The following is a 17,719-nucleotide window of genomic DNA, read 5'->3' on the forward strand; positions in this document are numbered from 1 at the left end:
AGGGGATCTGCCTGACCCAGGGATTGAACTCGAGTATCTTGTATCTCCTGCATTGGCAGGTGGATTCTTTACCTCTGTGCCACCTGGGAAGCCTATATATTATCTATAATGTGTAGCATATTATACTATAGTTTAGTTCAGTTCAGTTGCTCAGTTGTGTCTGACTCTTTGAGACACCATGGACTGTAGCACGCCAGGCTTCCTTGTCCATCACCAACTCCTGGAGCCTACTCAAACTCATGTCCATCATGTCGGTGATGCCGTCCAGCCATTTCATCCTCTGTCATCCCCTTCTCCCTCCTTCAATCTTTCCCAGCATCAGGGTCTTTTCCAGTGAATCGGTTCTTTGCATCAGGTGGCCACAGTATTCCTTCAGCATCAGTTCTTCCAATGAATATTCAGGACTGATTACCTTTAGGATTGAGAGGTTGGATCTCCTTGCAGTCCAAGTTACTCTCAAGGGTCTTCTCAAACACCACAGTTCAGAAGCATCAGTTCTTCAGCACTCAGCTTTCTTTATAGTCCAACTCTCACATCCATACATAACTACTGAAAAAACCATAGCTTTGACTAGATGGACCTTTGTCAGTAACGTAAGGTCTGTTTTTTAATATGCTGTCTAGGTTGGTCATAGTTTTTTTTCCAAGGAGCAAGCATTTTTTAATTTCATGGTGTAGTCACCATCTGCAGTGATTTTGGAGCCCCCCAAAATAAAGTCTGTCACTGTTTCCATTGTTTCCCCATCTATTTTGCATGATGTGATGGGACCAGATGCCATGTTCTTAGTTTTCTGAATGTTGAGTTTTAAGCCAATATTTTCACTCTCCTTTTTCACTGTCATCAAGAGGCTCTTTAGTTTTTCTTCGCTTTCTGCCATAAGGGTGGTGTCATCTGCATATCTGAGGTTATTGATATTTCTCCTGGCAATCTTGATTCCAGCTTGTGCTTCATCCAGCCCAGCATTTCACATGGTGTACTTTGCATACAAGTCAAATAAGCAGGGTGGCAATATACAGCCTTGACGCACTCCTTTTCCTGTTTGGAACCAGTCTGTTGTTCCATGTCCAGTTCTAACTGTTGCTTCTTGACCTGCATGCAAATTTCTCAGGAGGCAGGTCAGATGGTCTGGTATCCCATCTTTTTCAGAATTTTCCACAGTTTATTGTGATCCACACAGTCAAAGGCTTTGGCATAGTCAATAAAGCAGAAGTAGATGTTTTTCTGGAACTATCTTGCTTTTTCAATGATCCAAGAGATGTTGGCAATTTGATCTCTGGTTCCTGTGCCTTTTCTAAATCCATCTTGAACATCTGATGTTCACAGTTCATATACTGTTGAAGCCTGGCTTGGAGAATTTTGTGCATTACTTTGCTAGCGTGTGAAATAAGTGCAATTGTGCGGTAGTTTGAACATTCTTTGGCATTGCCTTTCTTTGAGCTCATAATGAAAACTGACCTTTTCCAGTCCCGTGGCCACTGCTGAGTTTCAAAAATTTGCTGATATATTGAGTGCAGCACTTCAACAGAATCAACTTTTAGGATTTGAAATGGCTCAACTGGAATTCCATCACCTTCACAGCTTTGTTCATGGTGATGCTTCCTAAAGCCCACTTGACTTCACATTCCAGGATGTCTGGCTCTCGGTGAGTGATCACACCATCGTGATTATCTGGGTCATGAAGATCTTTTCTGTACAGTTTTTCTGTGTATTCTTGCCACCTCTTCTTAATATCTTCTGCTTCTGTTAGGTCCATGCCATTTCTGTGCTTTATTGTGCTCATCTTTGCATGAAATGTTCCCTTGGTATCTCTAATTTTCTTGAAGAGATCTCTAGTCTTTCCCATTCTATTGTTTTCCTCTATTTCTTTGCATTGATCGCTGAGGAAGGCTTTCGTATCTCTCCCTGCTATTCTTTGGAACTCTGCATTCAAATGGGTGTATCTTTCCTTTTATCCTTTGCCTTTAAGGCCTCCTCAGACAACCATTTTGCCTTTTTGCATTTCTGTTTCTTGGGAATGGTCTTGATCCCTGCCTCCTGTACAATGTCATGAACCTCCATCCATAGTTTGTCAGGCACTCTGTCCATCAGATCTAATCCCTTGAATCTATTGGTCACTTACACTGTATAATCATAAGGGGTTTGATTTAGGTCATACCTGAGTGGTCTAGTGGTTTTCCCTTCTTTCTTCAATATAAGCTGAATTTGGCAATAAGGAGTTCATGATCTAATCCACAGTGAGCTCCCGGTCTTGTTTTTGCTGACTGTATAGAGCTTCTCCATCTTTGGCTGCAAAGAATATAATCAATCTGATTTTGGTATTGACCATCTGGTGATATCCATGTGTAGAGTCTTCTCTTGTGTTGTTGGAAGAGGGTCTTTGCTATGTCCAGTGCATTCTCTTGGTAAAACTCTGTTAGCCTTTGCCTTGCTTCATTTTGTCCTCCAAGGGCAAATTTGCCTGTTACTCCAGGTATCTCTTGACTTTCTACTTTTGCATTCCAGTCCCCTATATAAAGAGGACATCTTATCCTTATCCATCAGAGGGCAGACAGAATGAAAACCACAGTCACAGAAAACTAACCAAACTGATCACATGGACCACAGACTTAGCTCAATGAAACTATGAGCCATGCTGTGTAGGACCACCCAAGAGGGATGGGTCATGGGGGAGAGTTCTAACAAAATGTGGTCCACTGGAGAAGGGAATGGCAAACCACTTCAGTATTCTGGCCTTGAGAACCCATGAACAGTATGAAAAGGCAAAAAGGTGTGACACCGAAAGATGATCTCCCCAGGTCAGTACGTGCCCAATATGCTACTGGAGAAGAGTGGAGAAATAACTCCAGAAAGAATGAAGAGACGGAACCAAAGCAAAACAACACCCTGTTGTGGATGTTATAGGTGATGGAAGTAAAGTCTGATGTTGTAAAGACCAATATTGCATAGGAACCTGGAATGTTAGGTCCCTGAATCAAGGCAAATGGTAAGTGGTCAAACCAGGAGATGGCAAGAGTGAACATCGACATTTTCAGAATCAGTGAACTAAAATGGACTGGGATGGGTGAATTTAACTCAGATGACCATTATATCTACTACTGTGAGCAAGAGTCCTTTAGAAGAAATGGAGTAGCTATCATAGGCAACAAAAGAGTCCTAAATTCAGTACTTGAGTGCAATCTTAAAAACGACAGAATGATCTCTGTTCGTTTCCAAGGAAAACCATTCAATATCATGGTAATCCAAGTCTATACTATAGTATAATGTAGTATATACCATGTATTGTCATATATAATATGTAGTATAATATATGTAAATAGTATATGTAATAAATATATACAGATGTATTATGTATAACTTGTTTATTAAAACATATTTTTAATATGTGTGTGTGTGTGTGTACTTATTAGCTTTAAAAAGTATCTTTAAACACCAGGCTAAACAATGATAAGGAAATCACTCCTCCTCCATCTTTTGCTACTTATAACGTTTCTGTGTTATTGCAGTTTATTTATAATATTTGTGTGTCAAAACACACACCATTTATGGTTTCCCAACTATAATTTCTATAGTTCTTTTTTTCTTTTTTTGGCAGGGGGATTCAGTAATTGTCATTCTTTTTGTAAGTGATTTTATCATGTGTCTCTTTTTTAAGCTGGTCTTCTACATTTTAAAAAGAAGGTTTATAGAGACAAAATCCCCTGTGTTTGCTGTAATAGTTGGATTAAAAAAAGTTTGAATCTATAAATAACTTGAGATTCATTTGATATGTGGCATAAGGTGAGAATACAAATTAACTTGTAACCTCCAGGATGATATCTAGTGAATCATTTTGCTTATTACTTCTGTAACCTTCAGAAAGTTGAAACTGTCCAAGGGACAAATGAAAAATTAAAATATGCTTTCCTTCTAGGAAACTGAGACTTCAAACAGCAAAACATGTGTTCAATGATTTTGAGGATTTAGGGAAGAAAACAGTTCAAGTAATTAGCTACAGAACCTGTGTTGGGAAGAAAAGGAAATTGGGGCCAGATAGGGTCTTATGAGTTGAAAGAAAATGAAAAAATCAAGGGAGCAGTGCCTGGGACATAAAAGGCATTCAAAACATTTCTGTTTGCTGCATTCATGTGATTTCAAGGTTTTTGGGAGGTGGAATGAGAGTGAGAACAAACGTTGTTGTTGTTTAGTTGCTAAGTCATGTCTGGCTCTTTGTGACCCATGGACTATAGCCTGCCAGGCTCCTCTCTCCTTGGGATTTCCTAGGCAAGAATATTGGAGCGGGTTACTAGGTCCTTCTGTGGATGATCTTCCCGACCCAGGGATCAAACCAGTGTCTCCTGTGTTGCAGGCAGACTCTACCATCTGAGCCACCAGGGAAGCCCTGAGTGCAAGCATACAGCATACTTTGGAGATACTGTGGGTTTGATTCCAGATTACCACAATATGCAAATGTCAAGTTAAAGTGAGTCACATGAATTTTTTTGTTTTCTCAGTGCATATAAAGTTATCTTTACACTATAGTGTAGTCTATTAAGTGTGCAATAGCATTATGTCTAAAAAAAACCAATGTCCATATCTTAATTAAAATATACTTTATTGCTGGAAAATGCTAACTATCATCTGAGCCTTCAGAGAGTTATCTTTTGGCTGGTGAAGGGTTTGCCTTGATGTTGATATCTGTGGACTAATGAGGATAGGCTTATTTTTTAAAAATTTTATTTATTTTTGGCTGTACTGGGTCTTCATTGCAGCATGGACTTTTCTCTAGTTGCAGAGAGCGGGAGCTACCCTCTCGTTTTGGTGTGAGGGCTTGATTGCGGTGGCTTCTCGTTGCAGAGCACAGGCTCGAGGGCACACGGGCTTCAGTAGTTGGGACACACGGGCTGAGTAGTTGTGCCGTCTGGGCTCTACAGCACAGGCTCAATAGTTGTGGCACATGGGCTTAGTTTCTCTGAGGCGTATGGGATCCTCCTGGCTCGGGGATTGAAACTGTGTCTCCTGCTTTGGCAGGAGGACCAGCAGTGAGCCACCAGGGAATCCCCAAGGTGGACTTATTAATTGTCCTAATTTCAATTTCGTTGTGTCTCAGAACAGAGAGGTCTGAGGAGAGGAAGAGAGGGAAACAGCTGGTTGGTGGAGCAGTCAGAACACACACAACGTTTATCAGTTAAGCTCATTGTCTTACATGAATGCAGCTTGTGGTGCCCCCAAACAACTATAAGAGCAATATAAAGATCACTGGTCACAGATCACCATAACCAGTAAAATAATATGTAAATGTTTGAAATAGTGCAAGAATTACCAGGATATGACACAGATGCAAAGTGAGCAAATGCTTTTGGAGAAATGGCACCAATATATTTGTTCAACTCAGGGTTGCCACAAAACTTCAGTTTGTTAGAAAATGCAATATCTAAAAAAATGCAATAAAGCAAAGTTCAATAAAACAAGATATGCCAGTGTAATAAATGTGGAAGATTTGTGGAATGTGGAAGAAATGTGAAAGAAGTGTGGCCGTGGTTAAAAAGTGTGGAGATATCGGTTGGGTGGTAACAAGGTTCAAGGTGTGACTTTTAAAGTGGGTTGTCAAAATATATTAGACATGAAATTTCCTGGTACTTAGAAAAAATTGCCAGAAGGCTTGAAGTTTGAATTGGTTTGAATGTGAGATCTAAGTTGTTTCTGGGCAATGGAAGGATTCTGGGGAGAAGATGAAGACTTAACCAGCTACATAATTATTTTGTGAATTCAGTTCAGTTCAGTCACTCAGTCATGTCCGACTCTTTGTGACCCCATGAATCACAGCACGCCAGGCCTCCTTGTCCATCATCACCTCCCGGAGTTCACTCAAACTCATGTCCATCGAGTCGGTGATGCCATCCAGCCATCTCATCCTCTGTCATCCCCTTCTCCTCTGGCCCCCAATCCCTCCCAGCATCAGAATCTTTTCCAGTGAGTCAAATTTTCGCATGAGGTGGCCAAAGTATTGGAGTTTCAGCTTTAGCATCAGTCCTTCCAATGAACACCTAGGACTGATCTCCTTTAGAATGGACTGGTTGGATCTCCTTGCAGTCCAAGGGACTCTCAAGAGTCTTCTCCAGCACCACAGTTCAAAAGCATCAATTCTTTGGCGATCAGCTTTCTTCACAGTCCAACTCTCACATCCATACGTGACCACTGGAAAAACCGTAGCCTTGACTAGACAGACTTTGTTGGCAAAGTAATGTCTCTGCTTTTTAATATGCTATCTAGATTGGTCATAACTTTCCTTCCAAGGAGCAAGCGTCTTTTAATTTCATGGCTGCAATCACCATCCACAGTGATTTTGGAGCCCCCAAAAATAAAGTCTGACACTGTTTCCACTGTTTCCCCATCTATTTCCTATGAAGTGATGGGACCAGATGCCATGATCTTCGTTTTTCTGAATGTTGAGCTTCAAGCCAAACTTTTCACTCTCCTCTTTCACTTTCATCAAGAGGCTTTTGAGTTCCTCTTCACTTTCTGCCATAAGGGTGGTATCATCTGCATATCCGAAATTATTGATATTTCTCCCAGCAATCTTGATTCCAGCTTGTGCTTCTTCCAGCCCAGCGTTCCTCATGATGTACTCTGCATATAAGTTAAAAAAGCAGGGTGACAATATGCAGCCTTGACGTACTCCTTTTCCTATTTGGAACCAGTCTGTTGTTCCATGTCCAGTTCTAACTGTTGCTTCCTGACCTGCATACAGGTTTCTCAAGAGGCAGGCCAGGTGGTCTGGTATTCCCGTCTCTTTCAGAATACGGGGAACCAATCAACTTTATGAGGTAGGTCCTATCTTATATTTATTCCATAGATTAGGAAATGAAGTGTATTAAGTAATATCAATATTACTAATTTACTTAATTGATATTAAATAATTTTCCTGTCGCCATAGAATGAGTAACTTCCTGAGTCAAGATTCAAGTCCAGCCAGTCTGATTCTCAAACTTGTTATCTGACCATTCTGTAGCCCCACCTCCAGGTGTCTGGGTGGGGAGGGTTTATGTGTGTATGTTTGTGGTGGGTTAGTTTATGTGACTATAACACTTGGGGATGGTACAGAGGCTGAGCAGGACTCAGAACCTGTCCTATGGGGCATCTCGAGGAGCTCTGGAGTCTGTTTTGCATCTATAAGAGAATAGAATGGAATGCATTGTGGAATGGAAGGGGAATTTTCCATTCCATGGTTATCCTCATCCTCCAAGACTGAGGTGGTTCCCAAGGAGAAGAGAGTTAATTAAAAGAAAAAAAGAGCAAACCTTTTAAATACTTCAGAAACTATAACATTTCTTTAAAATATATGGAGCAATTTATCCATTTGGAGAAACATACCATGTTCATGGATTGGAAGAATAAATATTGTGAAAATGAATATATTACCTAAAGTAATTTATAAGTTCAATGCAATCCCTATCAAGCTACCAACAGTGTTTTTCACAGAGCTAGAACAAATAATTTCACAATTTGTATGGAAATACAAAAAGCCTCGCATAGCCAAAGCAATCTTGAGAAAGAAGAATGGAACTGGGGGAATCAACCTGCCGGACTTCAGGCTCTACTACAAAGCCACAGTCAGCAAGACAGTATGGCACTGGCATAAAGACAGAAATATAGATCAATGGAACAAAATAGAAAGCCCAGACATAAATCCATGAGCCTATGGACACCTTATCTTTGACAAGGGAGGCAAGAATATTCAATTGAGAAAAGATAATCTCTTTAACAAGTGGTGCTGGGAAAACTGGTCAACCACTTGTAAAAGAATGAAACTAGAACACTCCCTAACACCATACACAAAAATAAACTCAAAATGGATTAAAGATCTAAATGTAAGACCAGAAACTATAAAACTCCTAGAGGAAAACATAGGCAAAACACTCTCCGACATAAGTCACAGCAGGATCCTCCATGACCCACCTCCCAGAATATTGGAAATAAAAGCAAAAATAAACAAATGGGACCTAATTAAAATTAAAAGCTTCTGCACAGCAAAGGAAACTATAAACAAGGTGAAAAGACAGCCTTCAGAATGGGAGAAAATAATAGCAAATGAAGCAACTGATAAAGGATTAATCTCAAAAATATACAAGCAACTCCTGCAGCTCAATTCCAGAAAAATAAACGACCCAATCAAAAAATGGGCTAAATAACTAAACAGACATTTCTCCAAAGAAGACATACAGATGGCTAACAAACACATGAAAAGATGCTCAATATCACTCATCATCAGTTCAGTTCAGTTCAGTTCAGTCACTCAGTCGTGTCCGACTCTCCACGACCCCATGAATCACAGCACGCCAGGCCTCCCTGTCCATCACCAACTCCCAGAGTACACTCAAACTCATGTCCACAGAGTCGGTGATGCCATCCAGCCATCTCATTCTCGGTCGTCCCCTTCTCCTCCCGCCCCCAACCTTTCCCAGCATCAGAGTCTTTTCCAGTGAGTCAACTCGTCACATGAGTTGACAATGGCCAAAGTATTGCAGCTTCAGCTTTAGCATCAGTCCCTCCAATGAACATCCAGGATTGATCTCCTCTAGAATGGACTGGTTGGATCTCCTTGCAGTATAAGGGACTCTCAAGAGTCTTCTCCAACACCAGAGAAATGCAAATTAAAACCACAATGAGGTATCATTTCACACCAGTCAGAATGGCTGCTATCTAAAAGTCTACAAGCAATAAATGCTGGAGAGGGTGTAGAGAAAAGGGAACCCTCTTACACTGTTGGTGGGAATGCAAACTAGTACAGCCACTATGGAGAACAGTGTGGAGATTCCTTAAAAAACTGGAAATAGAACTGCCATACGACCCAGAAATCCCACTCCTGGGCATACACACCGAGGAAACCAGAATTGAAAGAGATACATGTACCCCAATGTTCATCGCAGCACTGTTTATAATAGCCAGGACATGGAAGCAACCTAGATGTCCATCCGCAGATGAATGGATAAGAAAGTTGTGGTACATTTATACAATGGAGTACTACTCAGCCATTAAAAAGAATACATTTGAATTAGTTCTAATGAGGTGGAAGAAACTGGAGCCTATTATACAAAGCGAAGTAAGCCAGAAACAAAAACACCAATACAGTATATTAACACACATATATGGAATATAGCAAGAGGATAATGATAACGCTGTATACGAGACAACAACAGAGACTTGGATGTGTGGAGCAGTCTTTTGGACTCTGTGGGAGAGGGCGAGGGTGGGATGATTTGGGAGAATGGATTGAAACATGTATATTATCATATGTGAAATGAATCTGACGATAAAAATTAAAAAAAAATATATGGAGCAATTTATCCATTTGTCCAATGCACACTTTAGTATCTGTCTTGTACTAGGCCGAGTATGTGTGTGTGTGTGTGTGTGTGTGTGTGTGTGTGTGTGTGATTCTTTGAGACCCCATGGACTGTAGCCCATCTGGCTCCATTGCCCATGGGATTTTCCAGGTGAGAATACTGGAGCAGTTTGCCATTTCCTTCTCCAGGGGACCTTCCCAACCGAGGGATTGAACCTGGGTCTTCCTGTGCCTCCTGAATTGGCAAGTGGATTATTTACTACTGAGCCTCCTGGGAAGCCCTCTAGGCAGAGTAAGGGGCATTCAAAGCAAGATCTCTACTCAAGAGTAATATAAAATGTAGCTGGGGGCACAAGACAAAGCGAGTTCAACTCTATCCATCTCATTTACTTGTATTTCTTGGGTTAAAGTTATGGCTAAACTGAGGAAATGTTAACTCTTTCCCAATTAAAAAAACTTTTCCACCCTCAGTACATCACCAGGTAATTTAGTGCTGTGTTCTTAGTCTGACCTGGGATAGATTGAATTCTGAGAGAGGTTTTATTGAATAAGTGGAGAACTGAAATTTTTAAAAAATTGTGGAACCCTTTCAGTTATAAAAACAATCCATGCATTTAGCCCTAGTATAGGTGCCAGCACTATTTTATGAATCATCTTATTTGAAAACAAGAGAGCAGGCTAGGGAGGGTCTGCTTGCTAAAGTGAAGTGAAGTCGCTCAGTCGTGTTTGGCTCTTCTTGGCCTACCAGGCTCCTCCATCCATGGGATTTCCCAGGCAAGAGTACTGGAGTGGGTTGCCGTTTCCTCACATGGGAAATGAGCCCTTCTGTACATGCTGTGCCTTCCAGAAGGCTTTACCTCTAGGTTGCTCCCTTTGTACATCCCCTGTTGTGTCCTTGAATCCTACTCATTTTTCTCTGTCTTGTTTCAGATATCACTTCCTTCAGAAGTTTTCTCTGGACTCAATGCTGGGGGGTTTCCCCAGCATCCTTTCATGGCAGGTATCACAAAGTATTGCAGTAGTTTGATAGCGATTGGTAGTCTTTCTTGTTTAACGTTGTGTTCCCATCCTGAGGTCACCATCTAATAGTTGTTGAGTGAACAAGTGTTGTTTAATGAATGATTCTCAGAACAGAGCCTTCTTCTTCTTTATAATTGCTTTAATATCTTCTCTATGGGGATCTTTGAGGTTCTCAGTATGTGTCATTAGCATAAACAAAAAGGAAGGAAAGCTAAAACAAGGTGGTTAGTGGCTGCATGTAGTTTTTTGGAGACCCAAGCTTCCTCCTTCTTCGATTGTTTCTTCTTTATACATTCTACATTATAATGTCCGCTCCATGTCCCTCCTCCCTTACCCAGAAAACATGTGTAAAGAAGTGTCATCAATTATTCTCATTGTAAACACAGAATTTTGACCCTCACCCCCTTCTTCAAGCTTCCCAGGTGGTTCTAGTGGTAAAGAATCTGCCTGCCAATGCAAGAGATGCAACAGAGGCAGTTTCGATCCCTGCGTTGGGAAGATCCCCTGGAATAGGAAATGGCAACCCACTCCAGTATTCTTGCCTGCAAAATTCCCTGGACAGAGGAGCCAAGCTACAGCCCATGGGGTTGTAAAGAGTTGGACATGACTGAGCGCACACACGTACACTCACTCACTCTTCTTCATAGATGATCATGGCGCTTTGTTTTATCTGTTTCTTCCTCTTCTAGGCTTATAGAAGATTTCTTATTGATTGTATTTTTAATTTTTTTTTGTACTCTTGCTATAATTTTATTTTATATTTTTTAATGTGGGATTGATCTGTAGCTTTAATTTCAATTGAGGTATAGTTGATTTACAATATGATGTTAGTTTCAAGTGTACAGTGTATTGATTCAGTATTTTTGCATATTATATTCCACTATAGGTTATTATAACACACTGGGTATAATTCCCTACTGCTTATCAGCTTTATATATAGCACTTTGTATCTGTTAGTCCTATGCTCTTAATTTGTCCCTTCCCACCTTCCTTCTCCCTTTTGGTAACTGCAAGTTTGTTTTCTATATCTGTGAGTCTCTTTCTGTTTTACACATACATTCATTTGTATTATTTTTTAGATTCCACATGTAAGTGATATACAGTATTTGTCTTTCTCTGACTTATTTCACCAAGCATAATGTTCTCTGGGCCGTCCGTGTTGCTGCAAGTGTTGATTAGTTTTTAAAATGTGTTATGTCCCTTTTCTGTGTACATGACTGGTTAGGTCCTGTTCTATGTCATGTCTGCGTATATAGGGATGTAGCACCATTCATCTGGCAAATATAGTTTGGATGCTACTATGAGCCTGGTCCTGTTTGATAAACTAGGGATGAGTTCCAAGGAGGCACTGGGGTCATGGCTGGCGTCTCTGTGGAGGGTGCCCTCTGTTCTGGAGGACTGGAGAACTCATAAACCGGGGGTTGGGGAGTGGGAAATGGGGGAGAAGGCTTCTTGGGCAGGAGATAAGTTGATACCAGAGCAGCATGCAGGCCCTTAGGGGCCTCTGAATGCCATGCCCTGGCCGAGGTCCCAGCTGCACCCCTGGCGGCTCTCATGCAGCTTTGTCTCTCTTCATCCTCTTCTTTGTCGTAACCATGCAAATGCCAGGAGAAGAACCAGACTGTGGAGAAAGTATTACAAGGCTATTTCGTGTGTGGTGATGTGTACGTTCCATTCTGTCAAATCCACTTTGTCATTGTCTTGTCTAACCATCTATTGCTTGTATGAGGGAAACTGGGTTAGGGAGACCCGTAAGAATACTGGGAGTGAGGTATATATGTGTGCCTGTTTACACGGTGTGTAGGTATCTGAAAGCCTTAGATCTCCTGTGAAGCCAGATGGGCTCTGCTAGTATGCAGTGATGGAACCCATGTGTTCCTGCACTCCAGTTGTAAACCTTTGTGTTAAATATTGCTCTTAGCTATTTGGTGTGCATCTTCTCATCGACATCCCTTCTCTCAGGAAGCACTGCAATCAATATGATTGAAGCTTTGCTACCAGGACAGTGGCGAGAATGACTGTGCTGCCCATTATCAGCCGGCTTGCCATGATCTGCCCAGAGTCCAGGGACCATGGGAGTAGCTCAGCACATTCAGCCCTACAACAGTGGGGCCCTGGCTCTACCTTTTATACTGAAAAGTGTAAAAGCCTGAACATACCTAGGTAGCCAAAGAGCCAATAATCACATTTTTAATTTGAAAATACACCTGTGATATCTTCAAAAACACAGACCAAAAAACCACATTCACAAAAACAAGTCACCTTTATACGCAGTAAGAAGCATTCCTTTTTTTAAAATCAAAGTTTACTTTTTTCAGTTTTCCTCGAAAGTTGCAGCTAGCAGTATCTTCTTTAAAGACAGGAGTTTTCTTCAATGAAATATTCCATTTGGTTCTTTGGGAGTCGTTGGATGAGAGTATGTAGGGGAAAATGTACTGCAAGAATACTTCATGAGTGAACTTTCCGTTCCATCAAATCGTGCTGTTGTCAATGTCTTGTCCAATCACCTATTGCTATGATGAGGGAATCTACTGGTTGGTGTATGTTGAGCTTCTGTTAGGTCATCTTCTAAATTTTTATGTTTAGCTCTTTTTCTAAATAAGGAGAATGTTTCTTAAATGAGAAATTTTTTAAAAAAGAGAATGTTTCTTAAAGTGAAAAACAAAATAACCAGAACAGTTACTTCTGTTCTTTCTGACAAAAAGTGCCACTACACTGTTGAACAGAAGTAGTGACAGACATTCAGGTTTTCTTCCTGACATTAGTAAGAAATGTTTATTATATTTCATTCATTAAATGATATTTGTTATAGTCTTCTGAGAGATAAACTTTCTCAAGTTATGGGAGCTTTCTTCTCTTCCAAGTTTGTTTCTTTTCTCCTCCAAAGGAGTTGTGTTCAAGTCTATCAAGATTTTTGTTTTAAACTAGGTGTTGGCAAACTGTGGCCTAGAGGTCAAATGCAGTTCACCCTCTTTTTGGGGGAGGCCTATCAGCTAAAAGTGGACTTTACACTTTTTAATCATTGGCCAAAAAAATAAAGAGTGAAACTATGAAATTCAAAATTCCATGTCCATAAATGAAGTTTTGTTGGAACACAGCCATATCTTTCATTCATGTGTTGTCTTGGCCATTTTCAGGCTATTATGGGAGCACTGAGCAACTGTGACAGAGGTAAATGGCCAGCAAAGCCTAAAATATTTGCCATCTAGCCCATCTAACTTTCAAACAGTTTTGATGACTCCTGTTTTAGAACATCATTATGATCACGTTTATTCATACTTTTGTCCGACCGAAATATCAAATAGGATGCTTTCAGCCACAAGTAATAGAAATCGTGACTCGAAAGGCTTATTTAAAAAAAAACACAAAAAACTAATTTTTTAATTTATTTGGCTGCCCCAGATCTTAGTTGCAGCATGTGGGATCTTCCATTTTTTGTTACAGCATGCGAACTCTTTTGTTGTAGCCTGTGGGATCTAGTTCCTTGAACAGGGATCAAACCCACTCCCCTCCATTGGGAACATGTAGTTTTAGCCACTGGACCACCAGGGAAGTCCCAAACCAACTTAACTAAAGAGTAAAAGCATTCACACATAGACAAGCTCTGGACATAGTATAATCATTCTTCACATCTGATTCTCTCACTTTTGTATCTTATATTGGTTGTCTTTGTTCTTACGTGTCCTGGCTGCCCAGGTGGAATCTTTTAAATTTGATTTTCTTAGTCACTAAAATAAGTAAAACTTCGCTGACAATACAATTAGGATGATTTGTAGAGACTTATCTGTAGGGATTTTGTAAACTGCTTTCACAAATATAGTTTGAACACATGTTAATTTGCTTTTCAATCACATGGTCATGTGTGTGGTTACTCTGGGTGCCATATGCAAAGATCATGGCTCAGGTATCAATGATACCTACATTGAGACTTAAAAATGTCCTTCATGGTAAGATGTTGAATGTAACTTGTTGAATGTTTGGAAGTCTCCAAACCTCTCTGTGTCAACATGTATCTCCCTGATGTTCTCTGTCTTAAAGAGTCATTTTAGTGACCGGGCCTCTTAGGAGTCGTCATTCTGTAGCCTTTCTGTCCCTGATTACCTGAGAATGAAAATGTCAAAGGGGAAGGGTCTGAAATGTTAGCCAAGTATGATGATGATGGCTGACATTTGGTCAATTGCCTGGGGGATATAATCTACATCTATCACAGAGTAGGAAAGTCATAAAAGAGGACTTGGATTTTCCCCACTGATACCTAGTCTTTCTGCATCCAGAAGGAATTGTTTCTTACAAACTTTAGTTCCTTGAAGATAAAAAATTTTAGTCCTGATAAAAAATAAATAAACCTTGAGACTTCCCTGGTGGTCCGGTGGTTAAGACTACATGTTCCCAATGCAGGATGTCCGGGTTTGATCCCTGGCCAGAGAACTAGATCCCACATGCTGAAACTAAGACCTGGTGCAGTTAAATAAATAAATAATTAAAAAATAAATAAACCTTTTAACTAGAAGGAAATGATGAATATTTCTAAAAAGAATCAGTTCAGTTCAGTCACTCAGTCGTGTCTGACTCTTTGTGACTCCATGTACTGCAGCACGCCAGGCTTCCCTGTCCATCACCAACTCCCAGAGCTTGCTCAAACTCGTCCATCGAGTCAGTGATGCCATCCAACCATCTCTTTAATCCCCTTCTCCTACCTTCAATCTTGCCCAGCATCAGGGTCTTTTCCAGTGAGTCAGTTCTTTGCATCAGGTGGCCAAAGTGTTGGAGCTTCAGCTTCAGCATCAATGAATATTGAGGACTGATTACCTTTAGGATTGACTAGTTTGATCTCCTTGCAGTCCAAGGAAATCTCAAGAGTCTTCTCCAACACCACAGCTCAAAAGCATCAATTCTTCAGTGCTCAACTTTTGTTATGGTCCAACTCTCACGTCCATGCATGACTACTGAAAAACCATAGTTTTGAGTAGATGGACCTTTGTTGGCAAAGTAGTATCTCTACTTTTTAATATGCTGTCTAGGTTGGTCATAGCTTTTCTTCCAAGAAGCAAGTGTCTTTTACTTTCACGGCTGCAGTCACCATCTCCAGTGATTTTGGAGCTCCCAAAACTAAAATCTGTCATTGTTTCCATCGTTTGCCCATCTATTTGCCTTGAAGTGATGGGACCAGATGCCATGATCTTAGTTTTCTGAATGTTGAGCTTTAAGCCAGCTTTTTCACTCTTCTCTTTCACCTTTATCAAGAGTCTCTTTAGTTCCTCTTCACTTTCTGCCCAGGGTGGTGTCAACAACATATCTGAGGTTATTGATATTTCTTCTGGCAATCTTGATTCCAGCTTGAGCTTCATCCAGACTGGCATTTAGCATGATGCACTCTGCATAGAAGTTAAATAAGCAAGGTGACAATATACAGCTATGACCTACTCCTTTACCAATTTTGAACCAGTCTATTTTTCTATATCTGGTTCTAACTGTTGCTTCTTGTTCTGCATACAGATTTCTCAGGAGGCAGGTTAGATGGGCTGGTATTCCCATCTCTTTAAGAATTTTCCAGTTTGTTTTGATCCACACAGCTGAAGCGTTTACCATAGTCAATGAAGCAGAAATAGATATTATTTTTGGAATTATCTTGTTTTTTTGATGATCCAACGGATGTTGGCAATATGATCTCTGATTCCACTGCCTTTTCTAAATCCAGCTTGAACATCTGGAAGTTCATAGTTCATGTACTGTTGAAGCCTGGCTTGGAGATTTTTGAGCATTACTTTGCTAGCGTGTGAGATGAGTGCAATCATGTGGTAGTTTGAACATTCTTTTCATTGCCTTTCTTTGGGATTGGAATGAAAACTGACCTTTTCTAGTCCTGTGGCCATGGCTGAGTTTTGCAGATTTGTTGGCACATTGACTGCAGCACTTTCACAGCATCATCTTTTAGGATTTGAAATAGCTCAACTGGCATTCCATCACCTCCACTAGCTTTGTTTGTAGTGATGCTTCCTAAGGGCTTCCCTGGTGGCTCAGAGGTTAAAGCGTCTGCCTCCAATGCGGAAGACCGGGTTCGATCCCTGGGTCGGGAAGATCCCCTGGAGAAGGAAATGGTAACCCACTCCAGTATTCTTGCCTGGAGAATCCCATGGACGGAGAAGCCTGGTAGGCTACAGTCCACGGGGTCGCAAAGAGTCGGACACGACTGAGTGACGGAACGGAAGGAACGGAACGGATGCTTCCTAAGGCCCACTTGACTTCACATTCCAGGATGTTTGGCTCTAGGTGAGTGATCACACCATCACTGGTTATCTGGATCGTGAAGATCTTTTTTGTATAGTTCTTCTGTGTATTCTTGCCACCTCTTCTTAATATCGTCTGCTTCTGATAGGTCCATGTCATTTCTGTCCTTTATTGTGCCCATCTTTGCATGAAACGTTCCCTTGGTATCTCTAATTTTCTTGAAGAGATCTCTAGACTTTCCCATTCTATTGTTTTCCTCTATTTCTTTGCATTGAAGGCTGAGGAAGGCTTTCTTATCTCTCCTTGCTATTCTTTGGAATTCTGCATTCAGATGGGTTTATCTTTTCTTTTTTCCTTTGTCTTTTACTTCTTTTCTCAGCTATTTTTAAGCTCCTCAGACAAACAATTTCATATTCTAAAAAGTATATCCTATCATTTAAAAGGCTCAACCATCAAGATTATTTCTGACTGGATCTTCCCTAGGGTCTGGGGTAGAGTACCTTTGTATGTGTGAAGTATCAATCAAAATGTAGAGTTTTCATTGGGATTTATAAATAAGAACAGCATTTCTCGTGAAAGAGGGAATACAATATATTTTAAATTAAAAGACTCAAATCTAGAAAGATATGTGAAGTTGAAAAGAAAACAGTCAAAAGGAGAGAATAGAGACCTCATTAAAGGTATTTTAAAATCAGCCTAAACTTCTGTGAGAATATAAAATAATTACATGCTTTTTTACAACTTGGAGTTAGGTAGTGCAGTTATTAACCCAGTATAGAGTCTCCCAGGAGGTAAATGAGTTTTCCGTTCAAACAGTCATTTATCTTAATTGTACTAACTGAATCTGGTTATGAAATGTAATCCACTTCCTTCTAAAGTATAACCACCGGGGACAGGAGTTTTCATTCCAACTTAGATTTCTCTTTCACCTTTTCACTCTGTGGTAACAGACAAACTGGTGGTAGGTGATTCCACCGGGATAAGTGGAATATCCAGCCTTCTCTCTTCTGCCGACTCCTACTTCCTAATTCCTCCCTTTCGAGTACTATTCTTTGATCATTCGATTTGTTTTAGACCCTTCTCCTCTGTCTGTCTTTAAAGAGATTCTGAGTCATCTTGACTCTTTCCTGCTCATTTTCTCCCAAATCT

At 40.5% G+C, this 17,719-nt stretch overlaps 1 long non-coding RNA gene across 9 annotated transcripts in view; it reads left to right on the top strand.

Annotated features, from left to right (window-relative positions):
• The window catches only part of LOC129554355 (uncharacterized), a 105,107-nt gene that overhangs the window by 26,548 nt on the left and 60,840 nt on the right, over nucleotides 1-17,719 (top strand). For 4 of the 9 annotated variants that reach the window (XR_016038973.1, XR_016038966.1, XR_016038974.1 and 1 more), the window contains exon 2: nucleotides 4,346-4,459. The exons of 3 other annotated variants lie outside the window; for them this stretch is intronic. This is a non-coding gene — a long non-coding RNA (uncharacterized LOC129554355). Of the gene's footprint in view, nucleotides 1-4,345; nucleotides 4,460-6,727; nucleotides 6,804-17,719 lie in introns of all 9 variants that reach the window. 2 more of the 9 variants (XR_016038968.1, XR_016038972.1) reach the window with 2 other exon arrangements.

The sequence above is a fragment of the Moschus berezovskii genome, chromosome 14 (assembly GCF_049115385.1).
Source record: "Moschus berezovskii isolate FMDL1 chromosome 14, NW_MosBer_1.0, whole genome shotgun sequence".
In the NCBI taxonomy this organism is placed as follows: domain Eukaryota; kingdom Metazoa; phylum Chordata; class Mammalia; order Artiodactyla; family Moschidae; genus Moschus; species Moschus berezovskii.